The sequence below is a fragment of the Muscardinus avellanarius genome, assembly GCF_963383645.1.
Source record: "Muscardinus avellanarius genome assembly, chromosome: 8".
NCBI lineage: Eukaryota > Metazoa > Chordata > Mammalia > Rodentia > Gliridae > Muscardinus > Muscardinus avellanarius.
In genome coordinates, this window is record NC_137794.1 from 57,614,952 (window position 1) to 57,640,459 (window position 25,508).

Genomic DNA, 25,508 nt, shown 5'->3' on the forward strand with positions numbered 1-25,508 from the left:
TTACATAGTTCCCTATTTATTTTGTGCATCTTTTTACCAAACATGTTAAAAGCTAACACTTATTTACTCATTTATCACCAACCAGTGTTCTTTCTATATGTTGAATGTCTGGAGGAGAGAGAAGTTAATGACATTTAATCTCCACAAAAACCTTTTAAGGTCAACTAGTCTTGGTCTTACTATTATTCTAATTTTATAAAATTAAAAATTAGGGTGCCAAAAGTTTGGTTAACCTGCCAATCATTCCATAGCTAGTAGTAGTAAACACAGACTCCAAACCTATGCAGTCTACTTAAAAAAGACTGTAGCCAAACTGCTTTTCTCATCAAGGTGACTAAAGAATGTAAATTTTTCTTCTTTTTTATATCAATTCATTTATCAATAAGATTTTTTTTAATTTTTATTGGTACATTGTAGTTATATATCTTAATGAGGTACAAGATGGCATACATGGGCACATCATCCAATTAGCCCTTTCTCAATTCCCACTCCATCCCTCCCCTTCCCTCCTTCACATGTTTGACTTAGTGATTGACAATGATATGTTTGTTAATGAACATCATGTGCATTAGAGAATTTCCCTCCTCCCCTCTCCCATCCCCTCAGTTAAGTCATTTTACTTGCTCATCTATTGTATCTTTTTCTTTACCTAGAATTCCTTCTATGACTCATTTTCTCCTTAGCTTCCTCATATTAAGGAGAGCATCCAATTTCTTATTTTTTGTGACTGAATAATCTCACTTAGCATAATGTTCTACAATTCCACCCATTTCCCTGTAAATGATGTTAATATGTTTTTCTTTATGGTTGAGTAAAATTCCATTGTGTACAAATACCATAGTTTTGTAATCCATTCACCTGTTGCTGAACGTCTTACCTGGCTCCATAATTTGGCAATGGTTAACTGTGCAGCTATAAACATAAATGTTCATGTATTAGTTCAGTAGTTTTGTTTCCATTCTTTTTCGTAGATACCCAGAAATTATATTAATGGATCATATCATAGATCTGTTCACATTCTTTTGAGAATCCTCCATATGGTTTTCCAAAGTGGTTGCAGTAATTTGCAGTCCCACCAACAATGTATTAAAATTCTCACTTCTCCACATTCTTGTTGTTTTTTGTTTTGAATGATTTCCATTCTAGTCGCAATTAGGTGAAATTTCAGGGTAGTTTTGATTTGCAGCTCTCTGACTCCTAGTGATGGTGATCATTTTTTCATGCATTTATTGGCTATTTTAATTTTTTCATAAGTGTCTATTTAGTGCATTTGCCCATTTTTTTAGTCTGTTGCACAACAGCTAAAGAGTTTCTTTATTGTTTTTTTTATTGGTGCATTATAGTCATTTATCTTAATGGGAGAAAAGACTTGTGTAGACATACATTCACACATCACCCAATTAGCCCTTACCCAATCCCCACTTCATTCCCTCCTCATCCCTTCTTCCCATCACTTGCCCATTTTTTATTGTTATTTGTTTTCTTAGTGCTGACTTTTTTGAGTTCTCTGTATAGTCTAGATATTAGTCCTTTCTTGGAGGAGTAGTTGGCAAAAATCTTTTTACCATTCTGTTGGCTATCGGTTGAGCTTCTTGATTTTAGAATGATATGTGAAAGAGTAAAATTTAGATTCCCATGAGGAACTTCATTCTTATGATTTTACTGTCTTGCAAGTAATCTTGTGAGCATAAATTTGAATTTCCAGTAATAGCTTCTCTAGTATTTTGAAGCAAATTATAGTTTTCAATAAAATTCTAGTAATTACCTCAGTACAAAACTTATTTGAAAAATTGCTAAATGTAAATATAAAATATATTAAATGATAAATGTTAGAAAATTCCGAGAAAATAGTCATATTTATATAATAGTTAAAAGTGAGCCACATATTTCACTGGATACCTAATGACTGAATCACACATAATCAGATAAAAATTATTATGGTCAGTTGAATGAACAAAAACAAACAGTACTCAGAAAAGAAGTTTCATTTTGCTAGAACTGAATATTTTTTTTAGTAGTTCATAAATAGACCAAAGAACGAATGTGGTTGCAAAAGTATGATAAACAGTATACTTGATTACTTATCATGAAGTTAATTATATCAACAATAGTTCCACTAAATCCAGATAATTCATATATTTCAATGTTATAAAATTGTCATTCAAATAGTATATCAAAAATAATAAATTGTACCTATTAATAAGGATTGGTCACTGGAGCTTTGGAGGCCTAAATTTTCTGTGAAGAACCTGACGAGATTTTATTGTTAGCTAGAAGAAAATAACCTGTGAAAACTGGTATGCATTTATGCAAATAAATTCAAATATAAAGATAGTGACCTAAATACATTGCTGTTGCCAGAAACTCACATGACTTTGAACCAAATGATTGTGGGAAGGGACAAAATATGCCTAAGGAACATTTGCTTATTTAACCCAACAGAAAGAAAAAATAAATGAATTTATATGCCAAGCTATATCTGTAATAATTTTATATGGACATTTTAAAAACAGTGTGTTATAAATGATCACTTATGCAAGCACATACTTGCTTATTCATTCATTAAACATCCTGTAATTCAGTATAATAAATTATTTTGTTTTTTTTAGGTTTGGTTGGTGAAAACTGATACAAGAGTGCTTGATTGATTTAGAATTTACTATTTGAAATCTAGAATTTACTATTGAATTTTTTTGAGATGAAAAACTTAAACTCTGCTATATTTTAATCCTATAATACAGATATAAACCAAATAAATACTTTTGATATGGACCTAAATGAATAACCTCTGACTTATTTCTTTAAACTTTTTGTATTTATCCTTTCTCACTATTTACCTGAAAGATGAGACATATACACAAAACATGATTGGATGATATATATATATATATTTTTTGGTGTTACTGGGGTTCCTGGAAACTCTTCTACCTCTGGGCTACACTTCCAGACACCTATTTTGTATATTTTTATTTGGAAACAGGGTCTCTTAAGCCAGCACAGCTGGCTTTGAAACTGTGCGATCCTCCTGTCTCCGCCTGCCAAGCGCGGGGATTACAAGTGTGAGCCACCACGCCCGGCTGGATAATAATTCTTAATAAAAAATGTTAGCAGCATATTTTGGGAGAATTATAAAAAGGAGTAGCTAAAAGAAAGAGAACAAAGTTTAAAATTGCTCAATTTTTTAAAAAATTAAAAAATGAATGCTAGAAATATAAATATATTAAATTTTAATGAAAAATAGGCTTTAGGAACTTTAAATAGTTATTTAATATCATATATCTTTATAAAATGTCCCATTTAAATAACAACTGTGTACCACTGAAACCTATTAGAACGCCCAAAATATAAACACCAATATCACCAAATGCTGATAAGACTGTGGAGCAAAATAAATTGTCACATTTTACTGGTAGAAATGAAAAAAAAGATATTTCAGAAGACAGTTTGGCAGTTTCTTATACAACTAAGCATACTTTTATCAAAATATCCAGAAATCAAATTTCCTGGTTTTTACCCAAAAGAGTAAAATCTTATGCCTTCAAATACCTGTACATGGATGTTTGTTGCAACTTTTTCTATAATTGCCCAAACTTAAAAGCAAATTAAATATCTTTCAAAAGGTGAGTATTGAAGTAAAATGGAACAACTGGACGATGGGATGTTACCTCTAAAAAGAAGCAATGAACACTATGGAAAAATTTTAAATGCATCTTACTAAGTAAAAAAACTCAGTCTGAAGAAACTACATACTGTATACTACCAACAAATAAAACTGAAAAAAAGACAAAGCTAGGGCTGCCTGTGGTGGAAGCTAGGGAAGGTGAGATGAATAGAGAAATTATTAGGACAGTGAAACCACTCTATATTACAACTGTGAATATATGCCATTGTTCATTTATCCAGATTCATAATGTACGACACCAAGAGCAAACCCTATTGTAAATGATGGTCTTTGGGTGATAATGATATGTCAATGTAGGTTTATCAACAGTAACAAATGAACCACTCTGGCCACAGTGGTGTACATGCATGGGGACAGGGAGTATATGAGAGCTCTATTCTCAGCTCTATTTTTCTGTGAACATGAAACTGTTCCAAAAATAAGGTATCTTGATTATGAATAAATAATAATGCAAAACAAAAACTGTAGATGATAAGACAACAGGGACATATCAGCTAAATCAGAATTTTAAATAAGATTAATATTAGAAAACATATAACATACTTGTTCAGCTTTCTTCTCTCAGCTTCTTTAAAATATAAATTATTTAGAGTCAAGATTAATGGAGTCACTGTTTGATTAAATTTATACATAGAAAGACAAAACAGGGAAAATGAATACAAATTAAAGAATAAATGTTTACTATTACTTGAATTAACATAGTATGATATGAATTAATTTTAGTTAAAATGTATATGAAAAATGCTATAACAACTACTAATAAAATAATTAAAAAATTAGTGAGAAAAATAACCAAATGTAACTTCAGAAAATACTGAAAATGCAAAATAATGTATTTAAGAAGATTTATTGGAGAAAAGCCATCAGACATATTAAAAGCTAAAGGTAAAGTGGCATATACAAATCAATTATATAAATAATAACATTGAGTGTAAATTGATTAAACAATCAAACAAAAAAGAAAATATTTTCAAGTTATAGTACAAGACTGAAGCATATGGCATCTGCAGTATGTTTTCAAAGTACTTTACCTTACTTTATATTTCAAAGAATAGTATTTTGTATTCAAATATAGAGTTTTTTTATTTAATTGTATTAGGGATCAGACTCATTTTAAGAAGTTTTTTTAAGAATTTATCAGTAGTTTTAATATAATATACATTAAAGTTTTTATAGGAATTATTTTATAGAATTTGACCAGCTAATTCTAATATGTGCATGGAAATACAAAAGGAATAAACATAACCACATCAATTTTTCAAAAACAAAATTAGAGGATTTATCATTAATTTCAAGACTCAATTATAAAGCTATTATTATTAAACTAATATTTGTGAAAATATAGACAAGAAATACTTGAAAAGTAGACATTTGTATTGTCAAAATATGTGAATGTCTAGTAAGTAATTAAAAAGGTGCCAAGTACTGTGTGCATGCATGTCTACATCACTTTGAGCTCACTAATATGTTTAACTAGAATGCACCAGTAAAAGTATTTTAAAATATTTTTAAAGTATTTTGAAATTAAAATGATTAAAATAATTTTACTGTATTGTATGTTATTATTTGTAAAAAGATTGAAATTCAAACTAAAAGGCACCATCACTACATACCCAATGTATTAGTTAAAATGATAAAGACTTGATATCCAAATATTAATGAAGACTCCAAGTAACTCTAGAAATCTTGTGGAGTACTATAAGTGATATAAAACGACACAATCAAGCTGGGTGGTGGGGAACGCTTATAATCCCAGCATTTGGGAAACTGAGACTGGAGGATTGTGGTTCACGGCAGCCTCAGCTACTTAATGAGGCCCTATGCAACTCAGTGAGACCCTGTTTAAAAAATAAGAATAAAAACTAGGCCACTGGTCATGATTTGATTGACCCAGCTGAAATTGATCTCCTATTAATTATTCGTTTCCACTTGGATCACTGTGGAGCTTTGCCCTGGTTTCTACAGAAGATAAGGTTCAATAGAACATTTATGATGTATACCACAAAAGCTATTTATAGATGGCTTCTTTCAGGTTATGTCAAATCTAGTAATATATCGGGAGACAACATGCTGTATACTGAGACAGACTTGTAAGAAAGAATGGACAAAATCAAAGCCATTAACTTTCACAAAGTTCAAGAAGTTGCAGGAATCAAGTTCAGGTGTTAACACGCAGGCCACATCCAGGGAGCCATGTTGATGACTGAGATCGTGGGCATGAAGCTTTTGTACACCAGTGAGTTCTCAAGACAAGAAGATAGACATCTAATGGCAGCTGAATTCCTAATATTAAGCCTGATATTCTTATAATTGTATCTATTTGTGGTACCTATATTCTTAAGAAATGTGAAGAGCTAGAAGCAAGGTTCTGTAACAATGCTCAGGAAATTGTCAACAGAGGGGTCAGGGGACTCATCTTTATCTTTGCACTTGAAAGGGCTTAGTAGCTGCTCTTGATTCTAGATTAGTACTGGCAGAATCACCCAGAACTACATGAGATTCCTATATACTACGTATTGTCTTTGACCAAGAAGTGTATGGCAGTGTACCAGACCTATGTAAACGCCATGAACAACAACATATCAACATCAGTAACCTCTTTGTTTTCTAACACATCAGGAATCTCAAAAGCATGGACCATTTTGATGGCATCACTCCCAGTGTCATGATGGCTTCCCCAGGCATTATGCAAAGTGGCTTGTCCAGGTTTTTTGAAAGCTGCTGTACTGATAAGAGGAACAACGTCATCAAGCAGGACACTGTGTAGAAGGGACACTTGCCAAGCATAACATGTCTGAGCCTAAAGAAATCACGACCATGTCTGGACAGAAGTTGCCACTGAAAATGTCTGTTGATCACATTTCTTTCTCTGCTCACACAGATTACCAGCAGACCATCAAATTTCTCCGTGCTTTGAAACTACCTCATGTGATTTTAGTCCATGGTGAACAGAATGAAATGGCCAGACTGAAAGCAGCGCTGTTACGGGAACACGAGGACAATGAGGAGGTGCACATAGAGGTTCACAATCCCCTGAACACAGGCGGTGACCTTGAACTTCAGATGAGAAAAACTAGCCAAGTTCAGGGGCTTTTTAGCAGACAAAAAACTGGAGCAAAGCCAGTGGGTATCAGGAATACTTGTTAAAAGAAACTTTAATTACCAACTTCTTTCTCCTCTTGACCTGTCTAATTATACTGACCTGACCATAAGCACTGTGAAACAGACCCAAGCCATTTCATATACCGGGCCCTTTAATTTGATCTATTATTAGATGCAACAATTGACAGGTGATGTAGAAGAATTAGAAATGCAAGAAAAACGTGTTCTCAAAGTATTCCAAACTAGACTAATAGGGTCACTCATGTCTGATGTGGAAAGTAACTATCTGTTACACTGAGTTTAAACAGAAGTTATTTTAGTCTTATTATGTACCCCCACATAAATATATCTCATTGATTTTTTGAGCCAATATTCAGCATTATGAAGATTTGCTGCTGCTATATATAATGTCTTTGGAAAAGTACATATGATGTCATGTCCCATTGTAGTTAAGTCTCTGTTTAGTTAAACATTAATACGATGGATAGGTGACCTTTCGATAATAACTCAAGCCTGAGTAGCAATAGGAAAATGATTTTGAAATATTTTACTAAAGATTTAGAGTAAAAAAGATTCTGATATTTTGAAGACTTACTGTCAAATTTATATGAATTGATTTGAGAGGTGTCTCTGAAAATCTGAACGTTATTACCTTTTCTATAATTTCTGGTATGATTATTGGTTCTTGACCTTATCTACCTCTAAAAGAAACACACTATGCTAATAAGTGAAATGTAAAATAATTCAGGCTCTTAATCCTTTAAGACAATCTAGTTCAAAATACAGCATTGATTCAGCTTTCTGAATAGTTATTTTAGGAATAAACTTTTTTTGTAAAGTGCTTTAGTTGGTCATAGAAGCATTCTAATTAGGAAAAAGAGTTAAATAAGAAGGAATGCCATTGCAAAAGGAAGATCTTTTAAATTTTATATGTACATGTGTGTTGTACATTTTTTATAGCTTGTTGCATTTGGGTTTTGCTTTACTGGTATAGTATTCTTCTTTATATGCCCAGAACATAGTTCTTCAATAGGAGTTAATTTTGAAGGTTTTTGAAAAGGAAACAAAAAAACCATTATTTTTCTATATGGTCTAGAGAAGAATCTAATGCAACTAGGCTCTTAAATATTTGCTTTATGATCATGATCACTCCTTAAAAGTTTCATAAAAAATTTAACTGTAAAATCCCAGTTACTTTAAGATGTATCAGCATATTTTGCCAGTAATTTAAGTTAACATAGTAATGACAGCCTGCATTTCTTGAAATTTAATTTATGTTTCATCTAGAAACAAGACTTTAAATCAGTCTGTTCAACTAGGGCTAATGTGACATAATGACAAAATTAGTACCAAGGATGTTCAAAATCTTAGAAATAAATCATGCTATAAACAATTTCAGACTTAAGAAGAGCAATTTATATTTTGTGAATGTACATCAAGTACATTAGGGAATTTCCCTCTTTTCCCCTCCTGTCTCCCTCAGGTTGCCTTATTTGCTCATCTGTGGTTTCTCCTTCTTCTATAGAGTTTCTCCTATAACCCTTTAATGCACGATACACATGCATTAAAGTAAGTCACTAAGTAAAATATGAGAAAGAGGGACGGGAGAGGGAATGGGGTGAGAACTGGGAAAGAGATAAATGAGTGAGTGATGTGTGCATGTGTGCCTCCACCATCTTGTACTCCATTAAGAAGTATGACTACAATGCACCAAAGGGGAAAAAAAAGAATGTCAATTAATCCTTTATATTCTACATTTAAAGCAAGCATTTTCTTGGAAACTGAATGCTCTCTTGGGTCAAATAAATGTTTTACAACAAAACCATTAATGTGAACACTGTGGTTATCTTTATATTTAACTGTTCATTTTCCAAGTGATGAAAATCAAGTGAAATACAAAGTAAAAATGCTTTGCTTTAACTCTAATTAACAATAAGCTGCATAAATTAAAAATTTAGAGAAAAATAAAAGTTAAACCTTTAGTAGCAAGGATCACTAACTTAATTTATAGTATACAATTTTGCCTCCTACGTCAATAAATAGATGTTTTAAAAGTGTATTATAAGCCGGGCATGTTGGCACACGCTTGTAATCCCTGTGCTTGGGAGGTGGAGACAGGAGGTTCACGCAGGTTCGAAGCCAGCCGTGCTGGCTTAAGAGACCCTGTTTCCAAATAAAAAGAGTATAAAAATGAGTCTGGGAGTGTAGCCCAGAGATAAAAGGGTTTCCAGGAACCCCAGTACCAGCAAAAAAAAAAAAAAAAAGTGTATATTATGTGTTCTTTCGTTTTCTTATTCAAAGAGCATAACATTTGATTTGCATGAATATGAGCCCAGCTGACTCCTCCATCCTCATAAGTCAGAGCCTATAAATATAATAGTGGAGTTAAGGATGTACACTGTGTCAATGTACCAGATACAGTCATCTATAACACCCCCCAGAATTTTGCATTTAATAGATATTGTCCATATTTATAGATTAATTAATTATTCAGCAATATGATTGACAAGGTTATTCAAAACTACTGAGCAAAATAATGTCTTTTAACAATCCTTAAATGTATCAAAATACCAGAAAATTAATAAAATATATTGATTCTAACATATAAGCAATAAGATAAATAAATACTGAAGCTTCTCTGTTCTGGAAGAAATTGTTGACACAGATAAATTTGGGATCTACTTTTGAAGGCAGTATGGGTGCAATTAGCTGGTCCTTGATTCAGGCTATTTATCCAAAAACAGTTCTCCTTAGAGAGATGTATTAGAGATGTAGTAGAGGTATATTCAGGGCACCAAAAAATAGAAATTGAACTCTCCCTAGTCTACTAATCGCCCAAAAGAATACAAAATTTGCTTCAGTCCTGAACCAACCAAAGTGTTTTCTAAATAGCTGGGTGTGTTGTCACGCACTTTTAATTCCAGCATTTGGGAAGCTGAGACAAGATGATAGCGGTTCATGGACAGCCTCAGCTACTTAGTGAGTCCCTTTGTAACTCAGTAAGATCCTGTTTCAAAATAAAGAAAAAAAAATACGACTGGGGGTGTTGGCGTGTAGCTTGAAGGTAGAATGTCCCTGTATTCCACCCCCAGTACTTAAAAAAAAAAAAGGCCGGGCATGGTGGCACAGGCTTGTAATCCCTGTTTGGGAGGCAGAGACAGGAGGACCGCTCAGGTTCGAAGCCAGCCACGCTGACTTAAGAGACCCTGTTTCCAAATAAAAATATAAAATAGGTATGGGAGTGTAGGCCGGAGGTAGAAGGGCTTCCACGAACCCCAGTACCACCGAAAAAAAAAAAAAAAAACCCACAAACAAACAAACAAAAACTGTTTCCTAAAATGTTGTACCCATATGGCAGTTGTCTCATGGAATTTTAGTAATTCTGTGTTAATAAGAAGAAAACTCGTCAATAAAATAATAAAACAATCAAGATATGAATTAGTTTTTTAGAACAAAAATGTTGTTTTTCAAAATTATGCTTCATTGCTTGTATGCATGCTATTCATATAAAGACAGTTACTCCAGAGTTCTTATATTTTGTTATTGTTTTGTTTTATTTGTCACTAGCTTTTTGAAGTTATCTCTACCTTGCCACTCTCTTTTAGTGTTGGAGATGAAAATCTGATGTCAGTATACTTACTTTAGGAATGATGTTTTATTTTACTTATTTCTTAGTTTAAAGAATATCTTGCCACAAAAAAGAAGTATACAGAGCCGGGCGTGGTGGCTCACGCTTGTAATCCCCGTGCTTGGGAGGCAGAGACAGGAGGATCGCGCAGGTTCGAAGCTAGCCGCGCGCGCTGGCTTAGGAGACCCTGTTTCCAAATAAAAATGTAAAAATAAAAAGTATACAAATATGGAATAAGAATAGCTGTAGAATTATGTGATGTTTAATTTTTTTGCAGGTTTCTGAAATTTTAATAAGTTGTGTTTGTGTAGATAAATTTTTTTACATTCATTATCTGATACCTGGGGGTCCTGTTACATATGAAGACTTTAGACTCTCTGATGATATAATTTCTATTATTTTTTATACTCTTTTCTCCATTTCGACTTTGTTTTGTTTTCTTGGGTAATTGGCTATATAATAAAATTTCCAAAATGGACTGCCTATGAATATCTTTTTATCATGTGCCCAGCTGAATGATATTTGCTGTTGTGTTTGTCATTATTGTCTTTTGATTCTATCCATTTCAGGAACTGTATTTTTCCTAGTATCATTAACTACAATGCATAATTTTACATATTTCCTTATCTTTTACCCAATACCCTTTTCCATTCCAGTATCCCATCCAGAGTACTGCATTATGCTTAGCTGTCACATTTCTCCAAGCCTCTCTGGACTGTGATTATTTCTAAGACTTTCTTGTTGTTGATGACTTTAGTAACTTTATGTAATACCAGTCAGATACTTTGTACAATATCCTCCAGTTAATATTTATCTTTTTACCTCAAGATAAGACTGGGATATGTGTTTGGAAGAGGAAAGCCTAAGTAAAAGAACCTCATCAGACAGGGACACTGTAGAGGTCACAAGTTATCAACACGGCTTATCACTTTGATTATCTGGCCAAAGCAAGACTTCTGAGGATTCTCCATTGTCAAATTATTTGTACTTTGTGTAAGGAAATCTTTATTCATAATCTTTTCATTTGAAATCCAGGATTATGTCTCACCTCCTTTAATGTATCTACACAAATCATTCAGAAGGTTTCTGCATGAATATTTGTCTGTTCTTCATTTATATGTATATGTATGTAAATATGCATGTATTCAATTAATTATATTGCTATAGCCTCATGATGTCACTTTTATCTTTTTATTTATTTAGAGGCTTGCTATAAACATATATGTGCAGAATTTTGTGTGGGTATGAGTTTTTAAGCCAATTCAGTAATAACCTAAAAATTGAAGTGATGATGAGATATTTAAAATTAAATGACATTCATTACCAGATACTTTCCAAAAAGTTCAAAACTTTGAATAAGCCTAAAAATATTTTTTCTACAACAGCACTTAAAGATTTTTAAGTGAAAATTCTTAACAAATCAGAAAGCCAAGATTAGTCTCTAATAAATTAAGATAAATAATAATGTAGAAAAATTGTGCTGGAACAGGAAGGAAGGCAAGAATAGTTCAGATAAATGCATCATCAGAATAACTAAAGGAAAAAAAGGATAGAAGAATTTATAGTCATTCTATCATTTCCTTCTTAGAAAAAAGTAAGTGTGCTATGATTTCCTGCCAATATCAAAAATGAAACTGAATATTATGTTTCTTAAATAACTTACCCCTATTCACACAAATGAATATAAAAAATAGATCTGTAATATCCCAAAGACTTTATTCTTTCCAGTAAAGCCAACTGTCTGCCTATAATGGATAGATACTTTCAAGAAGGATAAATCAATTGTTTACTTCTTAAATTTCATTTTATTTCACTAATATGCCTAGATATGAATCATACTGCAGACAATCATGAAAAAAATAAATGTAGTTACAACTGGTAATACCAATTATTTATTATTTGTAATAATGTATAAAGGATCTAGATTTTGCTGCCACTTTTTATTTTCATGACCAAAATTTAAGACAGCAATGAATTGAAATATTTCATTTTAGAAGTTCCATTTCAAATATTTCCTCATCAGTCATAAACTGATGTTTAAATAATATGTATAGTTTTTGTTTCCTCTTAACATTTAAGCATATATCATCCATCTAATATGGAATTACTGTTATGGAAACATGGTACTGATAAATAAGTATATGATTGCCAGGAAGCACTACCTACAACTGTGTACGTTATCATTTATTAAAAAGCCTGGTAGCATTTTCCCTGCAATTTCCATTGTTTAATGGTTTAATTTACATTAGCATGGAACTTTGTATTCATGTTCTTTGGGCAAATATTGTCATATTTACTGACTTTAATTCACCACTATCACATTGTAGACAAAATATAGAAGGAAGTAATATGGCATACAATGTCTTATTCATCACAAGTTATTTAAAGGTCTACCTCACACCATGAAAATGGTAAATCATTTAAAATAACTTAGCCAGTTCCTTCCCACAATACAGAAACACACGCAGAATTAGATGGATATTATAGGAGATGAAAAGGAATAAGTTAGAGAGTCAGAAAGAAAAAAGAAGGGAGATAAAGCTTAAAAAAGGTGAGAAAAAGAAAGATCACCTTCTTTGTAACCTTTAATAACAGTATGGGGTAAAACTGAGAATGATGGCTTTCTCATTTCCCTCCAGTATAATCTCCCTATTTAAAGTTCACTACAATTCATGTGAATAATGTATGTGGGCTGACATTCCAGAATAGGAAGAAATAACTTGAGACAGAGTTTAATAAGCTTTAAGTGAACAATACTGTTACCTAATATATTAGAGAGGGGAAGTTGAGTTCATCGAATCAAGTCACACTATCATGAAGCTTTTTAAAATATCAGTACTTAAAGAGCCAATTATTTGACATTTTACTTAAGTATGAAAAAAGATGAAATAGCCTTTAAATGTCTATTTCTTGTTTTATTATTAAAGCATTTAGTATAGGTTTGACACATGTGGAAAAAACCGCCTCACTTACAAAAACTGTAAGCTCTCAGTAAAACTGATGATTAAGACAGAAAAGACCTTGGGATTTATTTTGGTCTTAAAGACTGTCAGGAAAGAACTGCTGCAACATGCTATACAATCAAGTATCACAAAGTAACAGGAATAACACAGATACATTTTCAAAACAGTTCAGCCATTGAATTTTTGTTAAATTATACCTTCAATACATTCCATTTTACACATCTGAACACTTATTTTTATTTACTTATTTTTTTAGGGTAGTGGGGATAAACCTCAGAAACATTCTGTTTCTGAACTCTACCCCCAGTTTTTGTGTTTGTTTCAGTACAAAGTCTCAATAAATTGCTGAGGCTGGCTTTGAACCATTGTTCAGCCTCTCAAGTACTGGGATTACAGGCATGCATCACCATGCCCATTTTGAATACTTATTAATTAATTAAATTATTTATTTATTTATTTATTTATTTATTCATTTTGGTATGGGGGATTGAACCCAGGGCAGTCTACCTCCTTGCTAAACCCTCAGGACAGGGTCGCACTAAGTTGCTAAGGGACTTACTAAGTAGCTGGGGCTGGCCATGAACCTCGATCCTCCTGTCTCAGCCTCCCAAGTAGTGGGATTACTAGCATGTGCCACCATGCCTGGCTTGAATACTTATTTTATATTAGGATTTTTCTTAGGTCCTTGCACTTTGTACTTCAAATGATCAGCTGGCCAAAGTTAGTTTGACTATTTCCACTGTATATAGGTTTTCATTTTTATTGAGATAGAATTTGGTCTTCATATAACTGAGAAAAATCAAAGTTTTACAGTACAATTCTTCTGATACCTGATTCCCTATAAATATATCCACGACTTAGGCAATTCAAAATCTATATAATAACCTAGTGTTCTCTGTATATATGCCATTAGTATCTTTATTTGGTAAGTTTTGTTTTTCATCTTCATAAAGTTATAAAAAATACTTATGGTATTTTATTAAAATACTGAATGTTTACATGAATTATTAAGTTATAGGTGGTGTTTTTCTATCTGCATTCAAGAGTGTATGGGACATGGCAAGTGAGAACTTATTACAATACTATCACTCTTTGTGTTCAAGGAAAAGTGCAATTTTTAAATAGTTATATATCTAAAACTCATATGACTAGGGCCATCTTGACAAAATTCAGATGCTTAAAAGAAGTTATTGGAAACAAAGGATCTTAAAAAAGAACACTCAATATGTGTTAGTCAAGGTTCTGTAGAGTAACAGAATCCACAGGATATGTATATTTTATAAAGGGATTTCTCAAATCAGTTTACACTCAGAAGTAGTGAAGTCCTGAGTAGCCACCTGCATGCAGAGAACTGAAGGAACCAGCAGCTGGTTGTGTGGTCAAAGAGCTGGAGTCACTGGATGGGGGAGATCAATGGTGCAGTCCTAGTCCAAGATGAAAGGCCAGCAAGATCTCTGTAGAAGCAATGGTGAAAGGTTGTATAGCTGGAAGACTAAAACAGCTGAAGTCAGCTATGTCAAGCAAGAGTGGAGGCATCTTCACTCCTGGAAGAATTGAGCTTGCCTTTGTGTTGCCTTCTCCTTTCATCTGGGTTCCCAGCCTAGGCCAGCAGTGCTGTCCACATTCGGGGCAGGACTTCTCCTTTGGTCATCTGTTTTACATGCCAATCATCTCATCAACAGACCCAAAGACATACAACTTTAGAATTGAGGTGTTTTGTATTCCAGTGGAGACTTCAGAATAATCATCACACAATAAAACAATGTTTGATTGAAATTTACACTTTTCAGTGTTTTATATGCATAACACTGAAAAACATTATCTCTCTCTCTCCAAATATATATGTGTGTGTGTGTGTGTGTGTGTGTGTGTGTGTGTGTGTGTATTTCTTTTTCTTCTTCTTTTTCTTTTTTTTTTTGCGAGTCTAGGGATGGAAGCCAAGGGCATTCAGCCTCCAAGCTACACCCCATGCCCTGTTTTTTATTCTTTATTTTGAAACAGGATCTCACTAAGTTGCAGAGGGCCTTACTAAGTAGCTGAGGGTGTCTGCGAACCATGATCCTGGGGTCTCAGCCTCCCGAATGCTGAGATTAAAAGCGTGCACGACCACGCCCGGCTATATATGATCTTTTTGGATATATAAATGTCTCTCTATATGTAATCTTTTTTCTATATGTAAATGTATTTATATATGTCTTTATATATATGGAAATATTCTACTTTAAAATGTAAATCCTTTTGCTTAAATAATTATTACATTGATAATTTAAATGTATTCATATTTACTTAAACTCAGTATCTAATCTCTTTCTTATCACCCAAGTATGTGGATGAGATTAATTGACAGATGTATATTTATATTTGGTTACTCCTCAAGAGACAAAACAAACAGTGAAAGAGATGCACACACAGAAGAAAAAACATAATTTAAGGAAATACAAATGAAAATGGGACTAACATCATCTGTGTGGAGGAAAGTGAACACCAGAATGAGAACTGGGGCATGGGATGGAGAGTTCCCACTGGGGAAAGAGCAAACAGTGGAGACACAGAAGTAATGAACAGTTGGTTGAATATAGATAGTATTGAAATAAGAAAACAACCTGCAAAGTAAATATATTGTAGCTACCATTATAAAGTGGAAATTGAAAGTATGATCTGATTATCACTTAATCATTGAAATGGTACAATAAAATGTAAGAACAGAAGGAAATCATAATAGTAAAGAGCATTTTATCACTTTTTAAATTTAATCTATACCTATTATAGTCCAATAAGAATGTGATACCCACAGAATATACACATTTATTTAAATGATGACCACCAAAATTAAGAGTCCCATATTCTTACTTTTAAGGTAAAGTCAAATGGAAATACAGTTTTATTACAGACCTTTATTAATTTTTAGAACCTATGCTTTGTTCTAGATAAATAAACATATTTAACAACAAACTTAGTGCCGCAAACTATATACTAAATCAGAAAACTTGAGAAAAGTTTATGACTAACACAAATTGTTTATAATTTAAAAATTAAATATATTACTCATACTATATTACACATAAGCTCATGAAATTAAACAGTAATAAAATTCCTAATGAATCCAAGGAATTACTAATATCTTCCTCATTTTTCATGTCGCTATCAAAGTAGTGTTTCTATAGTTTTCAATTAATTTATCTTGTGACTAAACAATATTTAGTTGCTTTATAAAATTATATTTAATTTGTGTATATTTAATTTTATTGATCAGAATTAAAATATTTTTGTTATTCTTTTTGTGTGTGTGTGTGGTACTGGGGTTCCTGGAAGCCCTTCTACCTCTGGGCTACACTCCCAGACCTATTTTGTATTTTTGAAACAGGGTCTCTTACGCCAGCGCGGCTGGCTTCGAACCTGCGAGATCCTCCTGTCTCCGCCTCCCAAGCGCGAGGATTACAAGCGTGCGCCACCACGCCCGGCCTTGTTATTCTTTTAGAATGGAACATAATGCAATTAGGTGCAAAATAGCTTCACAATTTCTTCTTTTCTTCATGTCCTTGCATATTTCACACATAACAATATTATATATGTACACAAACATACTTAACTTGTGTGGTTTAACTTTTTCATTTAAATAATACCTCAATTTTTTTTGCTTTTGAAGAATAGAAAATTAACAGTCTTGTTTTTTTTTTAATTTCTGCTCTCTCCTATTTTAATTGCATTATTTCCTAAATTGACAGAATTTATATCACTTACATTATCTTTCACACTTGTCAATACCAAAATAATTTTCTTTTATCTAAATTTATTTAGTAGATGAACACTGATTCAATTTTATTTTTAGTGATTCATCTTCTTTTCTTATACCTTGGTTAATGCATTATAATTATATATCATCCTGAAATTCAAAGTAATACAAACATACATGACCACATCAATTGGTGTATTTCCTTCCACATCCCACCCCTCTTGCTCTCCTCTATCTGGGTACAAATTAGTGATATTGGGAGTGATACTTTCCTATATAGACATACCTCTACTTGAAAACTGTCTTCCTTGATCCTCCTTTACCCTCTTCACCTTCCTTCTCAACCCCCTTCCACTATTTTCTATGAAATCTTTCCTGTCTACTCACTTTATGCTACTGTGGAAGGAAATTAGAGAAAGAATACAAAAGATGTTAAGGAAGAGCTAATAGGTCCTGAACTTAAGTTGGAAATATCAAATTGAGTTCAAAAGGTATTATATGAGTGATTATGACTGTGTTATTTTCTTTCTGAACTAAATTCTTTTACTATGATTTTATTTTTCATGATATTCTTCATATCTTATATGCTACATAGTTTTATTTTTCTGATAACTTTTGTTCTTATGTAGGGAGATCTGAGACAATATTTTCTCTATTTTCATTACATTTTGTTACTACTTATAATTAAGCAACTGAATTTTCTAGGCCATGTTTAAATGAAAGGTACATAATGGGGAGCAGACAGAAAGATTGTATGGAGTCATAAGCTCCAGGGCTCTGCTCTTTATTTCTATCCTCACAGTTAGATAGAAGTTAGAAGCTATGTTGTGCTATTACACAGTAGGGTGTCTCTAGATAACAATTTGTGGTATAAATAATTCAAAAACTACAGTAAAAGACTTTGATTATTTTTACCATAAAGATAGTATTGTTTTTAAATAAATGTCTGAGGAGCTAGGTAAGTTGCAACTTATCTAAACACTACACAGTATATACTGTATCAAGACATCGCAGGGTACCCCATTAATATGTATAATTTTTGTGTTTTTATATATTACTTACAAAATAAGTTTATTTTAAAGTGGTTATCAGTGTACTTATTTATTTATTTTTGGCACTGAAGATTGGACGCAGGGGTGCTCTACTTTTGAGTTACATCTACAGCCATTTTTATTTTTGGTATGAAACAGAGTCACACTAGGATGCAAGAGAGTCTTGCTACATTGCTGATGTTTGTCTCAAACCTTGAATTCCCTTGCCTCCACCTCCCAAGTACTAGGATTACAGGCATGTGCCATCATTCCTGGCTGGATAATATCTTTAAAATCTGTTTACCTGTCATAACACAATCAGTTTTGCCTGGTGTGGAGAAATACGCCTATAATTCTAGTACTTGGAGGCAAAAGGATTGAAAGTTTGAGGCCAGCCTCCACAACTTAGTGAGACTCTCAGCAACTTAGCAGGCTCTGTTTCAAAACCAAAATCAAAATTTTAAAATAAGGGCTGGGCTGAAGCTTGGAGGTAGAATATCCCTGGATTCAATCCCCAGTGCAGTGCCACAAAAATACATACACACATACTAATACAGTCAGTCTAAGCATTTCTTTTTTATTTTATTGGTACATTATAGTTTCATATCATAATGTGGATCATATTGACAATGGTATACATTAACACAGAACTTGATAGCCTCTCCCACACTTCCCTTCTCCCCCTCCCAATAATGAGTGTCCAGACTAACCATGCTACACTCATTACGCACATATTCGAACGTAGCTCCTCCTCAGCCTTCTTTCTTCCCTACCCCCTCCGTCCTACCTTTGCTGAAGTTTCTCTTCCATTTTCTAGAGTCCCTCTGGCATTCCTTATACTCCCTAGTTTGGGCATATTAGAAAAACCATATGTCCCTTCTCTTTCTGTGCTTAGCTGATCTCACTTAATATAATGTTCTTCAGGTCTTTCCATCTTCTTGAGAACGATATAATTTTGTTCTTATTTATTGCTGAGCAGAATTCCATTGTGTGTATTTCCCATAATTTTGCAATCTATTCATTTGTTGATGGAGAATTAGCTTGGTTTCTTATTTTGGCTATTATAAATTGTGCTGCTATGAACATGGGTATGCATATATTACTGTAGTTCTCTGATTTGAAAAGATACCTACAAGAAGTATAGCCAGATCATATGGGGGATCCATTCCCAGTTTTGTAAGGAACCTCCACACTGATCTCCATCGTGCCTGAACTAGTTTGCACTTCCACCAACAGTGTAAAAGTGTTCCTATTTCCCCATATTCTGGCCAGCATTTGTTGTTATTTGACTTCTTTATGCTTTCCACTCTGATTGGGGTTAGATGGAATCTCAATGTAGTTCTGATTTGCACCTCTCTGGTGGTTAATGATTTTGAACATCTTTTCATGTATCTATTGGCCATTTGTATCTCTTCTTTTGTGAAGTGTCTATTCAATTCAGTTGTCCACGTCTTGATTCGGTTATTAGTATTGCTAGTGTAGAGTCTTTTGAGCTCTTTGTATATTCTGGATATTATCCCTCTACCTGAATGTTTAAGATTTCTCTTTAGGTTCTGGGAAAACTGGCTATCCATTTGTAGAAAGATGGAACTAAATCCTTACCTCTCACAGTGCACAGGATACAACTTGAGATGGATCAAAAACTTGGAAATTAGACCAGACATGTGAAGCTATTTGAGGAGAGCATAGGCTCAACATTCCAACATACAGGCACAAGTAGTAGATTTCTCAACCAGACCTCCAAAGCACAAGAAATTAAAACAAGAATTAACAAGTAGGATGGCATCAAACTAAAAAGTTTCTGCTCATCAACAGAAACCATCAGTCCAAGAATTTCTTTAGGCAGCTCTGAGCTTGAAAAGTTTCTTCACAGAAGTTGCTAGTGCAGACTAGATTACTCTGCTCACTCAATTCTCCCCACCATTTTCTCACTGCAGTGGTCAGTGTTTCGTTTTTGTTTGTTTGCTTTTGTTTTTTTTTTTCTTTATTTTTTTAATTTACACTTTATTTTTTTCTTTTTTTTAATTTATTTATTTTTATTGGTGCACTATATTCATGCATCATAGTGGGATACATACTTTTGTAGACATACATGCACACTTTTCCCAGTCAGCCCCCACCCAATCCCCACCCCATTCTCTCCCTATCCCTCCCTCCCATGCTTGGCTTAGTAGTTGACTTCTAGTATTATGGCAATTTATCTAAAATTAAAATGATAATCTCACATAACAGTTTCATTTGTCTGATACCAAGCTTTTGATGACTTAAAGATAACATTTCAATATTTCTTTTTGCTTTCTTTCTTACCAGAGAATATTTTTTTCTATATTTTAGGTGAAACTATCATATATTTATATATTTATTTTTCAGAAAAAAATCTATCCTAATATGGAATATGGACTCTAGGTACCCAAAACGATCTTGAAAAGAACAAAGCTAGAAGATATATATTTTCTGATTTCAAACCATATAAAGCTACAATAATTGAAACAGTGTAGTACTATTCTAAAGGCAGATATATAAACCATTGGAGTTAAATAAAAGCCTAGAGCTAAATTCTTCCCTATATTGTCAAGTTATTTTTGACAAGGTTTCCACGAACATTTGGTGGTGGAAATATTAATCTTTTAACTAAATATTGTTAAAAAATAATAATTACATGGAAAAGAATAAAATTGGACCCTTACCTAATCCCATATACAAGTATTAACTCAAAATAGATAATAGACCTAAATATAAATCTTAAGACTATAAACTTTTAAAAGAAAATCTGGGTCATTAAACCTCACAACATTGAAATTGGCAGTGATTTCTTGGTTATGATTTCAATGGCACAGGCAACAGAGGAGTATACAAACTCCCTAAAAAAAATTGTATATCCAAAGACAATGTAAACAGAGTTAACAGTTACTAATAGAATGGGATAAAATATTTCCAATTGCTATATCTGTAGGTATATTAATATTCCAACTAGAAATCCTAGAAATTAACAACAATAAAGGCAAACAATACCCTTTAGAGATAGGTAAAAGACTAACATAAATAATGAATCTCCACATATAACCAATCTTAGTTGTCTGTTGGATGGAAAATCTTGTTTCTCTAGTTCTGGAGTGTGTTACCTATTTCTTCTTTGTAGTTAATCTCTTTGAGTATTTTCTCTAGTGCTGGTTTTGAAGACATAAATTCCTTCAGTTTCTGTTTGTCATGGAAGCTTTTTATTTCTCCATCTAATTTGATAGAAAGTTTTGCTGGGTAGGAAATTTTTGGCTGGAAGTTGTTTTCTTTCAGAGTTTGGAATATGTTACTCCAAGCCCTTCTGGCTCTCATAACTTGGTTTGGGAAGTCTGGAGTGATTCTAATTGGTTTGCCTCTGAATGTCACTTGGCCCTTTGCTTTTGTTGCCTTTAAGATTCTCTGCTTGGTTTCCCCATTGGTCATTTTGACAATTATGTGGCTTGGGGATCCTCTTCTTCGATCCTGTCTAAAGGGAGTTCTATAAGTTTCCTGGACCTGTGTATCGACCTCTTGCTTTATGTCTGGAAAATTTTCTGCTATTACTTCCTTGAAGAGATTGTTGATCCCTTTGGTTTCACTTTCTTTTCCCTCCTCTATTCCAATTATTCTTAGGTTAGCTCTCTTAAAATGGGCCCATATTTCTTCAATATCAGATTCCTGCTGTCGGATATTTTTTTCTAGATTAGAAACTATGCGTTCATTTTTGGAATGATCATCTTCTAAGAGCGAGATTCTGTTCTCCATGTGGTCTAATCGGTTGTTCATGCTTTGAATTGAGGCCTTTACTTCATTAATTGCATCCTTTATCTCTTTTTGGCTCTCTCTGAATTCTTTTCGAAGCACGTCTATTATTTCTACAGTTATTTTCCTGATTTGATCTTCTAGAAATCTCTGATTTTCTGTTTTATCGGGTTCTGATGTTGTGGGGTTATGGGCATTTATTGCTCCAGTGTTATTCCTCTTTCCCATGATTTCGGAAGTTTGTGCCTTCTCTGGGTTCTTCCCTTGGGTCTCTATGACTTTGCTTAAGGTGCTCTGAATCTCGAGTCTGTAGTATCTCTGACCCCACTATTCCTTTACTGGGTTGTATCACAGAGTCTCCGACCCAGAGAATCGATAGAGGCTGCTTTAGACTGTGGGGGGTGCCAGGTTGCGCGTTCTCCTATGGTGTGATATCTCTGCCACCGCCCCTCCCCCACTGGGTCAAGTCCCAGGGAGTACAGTACTGGGATTTCTCCTCTGTGGCCCGCAGTTTGACTCACTGTTCTTGAGTACACAGATGTAGCTGTACTGGATTCGGTGAATTCTTTGCTGCTGCTGCCGATGGCAATATGGCGCCGCTGCTACGCCCTCGGCTGTGGGGCTGGTGTTTTTCTTCTTGGTTTTGATTTCCACTCTGAATCCCTGCAGCATGTGCTGAGCTCAGCCACTGGGAGCTTTAGACGCTCTCTGCATGGAGAAATCCCGCCTGGCTGTCCCGCAGTGGCTCACCTCGGCTTGCTGTAGCCGTCCCGTGAATTCGCCGGTGCCGCCGGCAGTATGGCCCTGCTGCCGCGTCTGCCGCGTCCTTGGGCGTGAGGCCGATTATCTCCTCTGTGGCTCTGTTCTCAGTCCGCTTTCTCTCTGGAGCCTGGTGATTTTTTGTTTCACTGGTGATGATGTTTTCTGGCTATGAAAGGCGCTGATTTTGTGGTAATGAAGATTGGTTGTTAGCGGGGCTCTTAAGTCCCGCTTTTCTCGGTCGCCATCTTCCGGAAGTCTCTGCTTTTGGTTTTTTAAGATTTGTTACTTTTGTGCTCCAATAGCAATTATTTTCCTCTTCTATTTGTTTGCTCTTTAAGAGCTTTCAAGTGTGAACTTCATACTCTTTGCAAACTTTCCCACCTGAAATGGGCTGTTCTTTCTGGTAGTGGTTATGGCAGTGGATTACTGCCACTCTTGGGTCTGGTCCTTTTCAAATTATTCACCGTTGTACACCCACCACACTGAGGCTTAGCATTCCTGTTCTGAGGTCATCATTAACTGCTTTGATCCACAGTTGTATGCAATCCGAGGTCTGGTGTTTTATAATGCCTTTTTTTTTTTTTTTTTAAGATCTGGGGATGGAACCCAGGGGCATTCTTCTATCTCAGAGCTACACCCATGCCTTTTTTTTATTCTTTATTTTGAAACAGGGTCTCACTAAGTTGCAGAGGGCCTCACTAAATAGCTGAGGCTGTCTGCAAACCACAATCCTCCAGTCTCAGTCTCCCAAATGCTGGGATTACAAGCATTCACCAACGCACCTGGCTTATGATGCCTTCTATTTCATTGATTTTTTAAATTTGTTTTGATGTTTTTCTTCTAGTTATACCTCATGAATTCAAATAAAATATTGAAAAGATTTAAATGTAAACTCCAGTAATCACATTATTATTTGCATATGAACAATTTAATGACAATAACAATGGATTAGTGAAAATTAATGAATGCAAGTAAATTAAGACTCAATAGTCAATGAATGCATTGAATTAATGCTTAGGAGCTCATGAAATAAAACAATATTCCATATTTTGAGGTATAAGCAGATTTATACTTTACTCATTTATTAAAGAAGTACATAAGGAAAAGCTATAATGTCATTAAAATGCAACATTTAAAAATAGAACATTTAATCAGAGTGTGGTGGTAAACGCTTGTTGTCCCAGCATTTGGGAGGCTGAGTCAGGAGAATTTGGGTTCAAGGACAGCCTCAGCTACTACTTACTGAGGCCCTTCACCACTCAGTGACAATCTGTTTCTAAATAAAGACTAAAAAAAAAAAAAATTAGGGCTAGGATAGTAGCTCAGAGGTAGAATGCTTCTGGGTTCCATCCTCAGTTACACAAAAAATAAAGAACATTTAAAAATAAAAGACAAGCCGGCGTGATGGCACACGCTTGTAATCCCTGTGCTTGGGAGGTGGAGACAGGAGGATTGTGCAGGTTCGAAGCCAGCTATGCTGGCTTAAGAGACACTGTTTCCAAATAAAAATACAAAATAGGTCTGGTAGTTTAGCCCGGACGTAGAAGGGTTTTCCAGAACCCCAGTACCACCAAAACAAACAAACAAACAAACAAACAAACAAATAAATAACAAATTAAAATTGAATGTTACATCCACAATTTATTTTATAATTCATTCAGAGTATATAAATTGTATGGAAAATAGCACTAATAAAAATAGAAAGAACCTAATTCAATAAGAAATAATTTCTTTATATAATAATTTCCTAAATTTTCATATGATTTGAAATTTATTAATTATGCCAACTTTAAAGAAAAAAAACTTGTGAAAATATGTTATGAGCAATAATATCTGAAAGGCTAATTTATGAAGGCTAATAGATTAAATTGAATGAACTGTTATGACCCAAAATAAAAATATTACAAATATAGTTAGTTATTAAAGTATATACACTAAAGTATTAAAGCAAATAAATACCTCTGGGAGACTAGACTGGCTTTCAGTATAAATTTGTTTTGATTTTTGTTGTTAATTTTGTTACCATCTCCTTTTCTTCTGAGACTAAATTGTAGAAATATGGGGATACAATGTGAATAATAAATGCATATATCCAACAATAAAAATCTAAAGCTGTTTGTTGAAGTCAAGAACAATTTTAAGTACACAAAAGATACTAAATTCTATAATAAACTTTATCACATGACTTAGGACATTTGACCTTTTTTCACAAGCATTCCTAATAGTTGAAATTGGTAAACTTGATGCCTTCCAATCTAAATATAATTCTAAATCTCTGGAAGTAAATTTCTATTGTATCAGGTAATTCAGTACGCAAGGCACTGGCTAGAGGTAAGTTCTCTGAAGAAAGGTTTTTCTTTCTATGTTTAAATTATTCAATTTTCTCTTCCATGATGTATTTTTGTGAATATTACAAAATGACTTAATTTTACGATATTTTCTATAAGTATACAGTTCTAACAATTGACAATAGTTTATTCTTTACTCACAAATTTTCCTGAAAACTTTATTCACATATATTCTTATATTCTGTCCCCAGCTCATGTTCCATTGGTATATATATATATATATATATATATATATATATATATATATATATATGGTATATATATTTTACATGTTTTCATATAAATTTTAATTAATATAGCTTTATGATAAGCCTTTCTATCAGACAAGATAATTTTCTTACACATTTATTACTTTTTCAGAAATTTTTTTATATTATCAGCATTTTATTTTCCAAATGAGTTTTTGAATAAACTTGCTGAAACTTAAAAGGAATTATCTTGAATGCTTATTAGGCTTTTAATTAGAAGAGAGTGAATCTATGGATGAATTTAGAAAGTTA

The 25,508-nt window shown here is 33.5% G+C and overlaps 1 pseudogene across 1 annotated transcript in view; it reads left to right on the forward strand.

Moving 5' to 3' along the window:
* The window catches only part of LOC308266052 (cleavage and polyadenylation specificity factor subunit 3-like), a 146,320-nt pseudogene that overhangs the window by 60,352 nt on the left and 60,460 nt on the right, over positions 1 to 25,508 (forward strand). Inside the window, exon 2 of the transcript in view lies at positions 5,549 to 7,062. The product of the transcript in view is annotated as a cleavage and polyadenylation specificity factor subunit 3-like (transcript). The remainder of the gene's footprint in view (positions 1 to 5,548; positions 7,063 to 25,508) is intronic.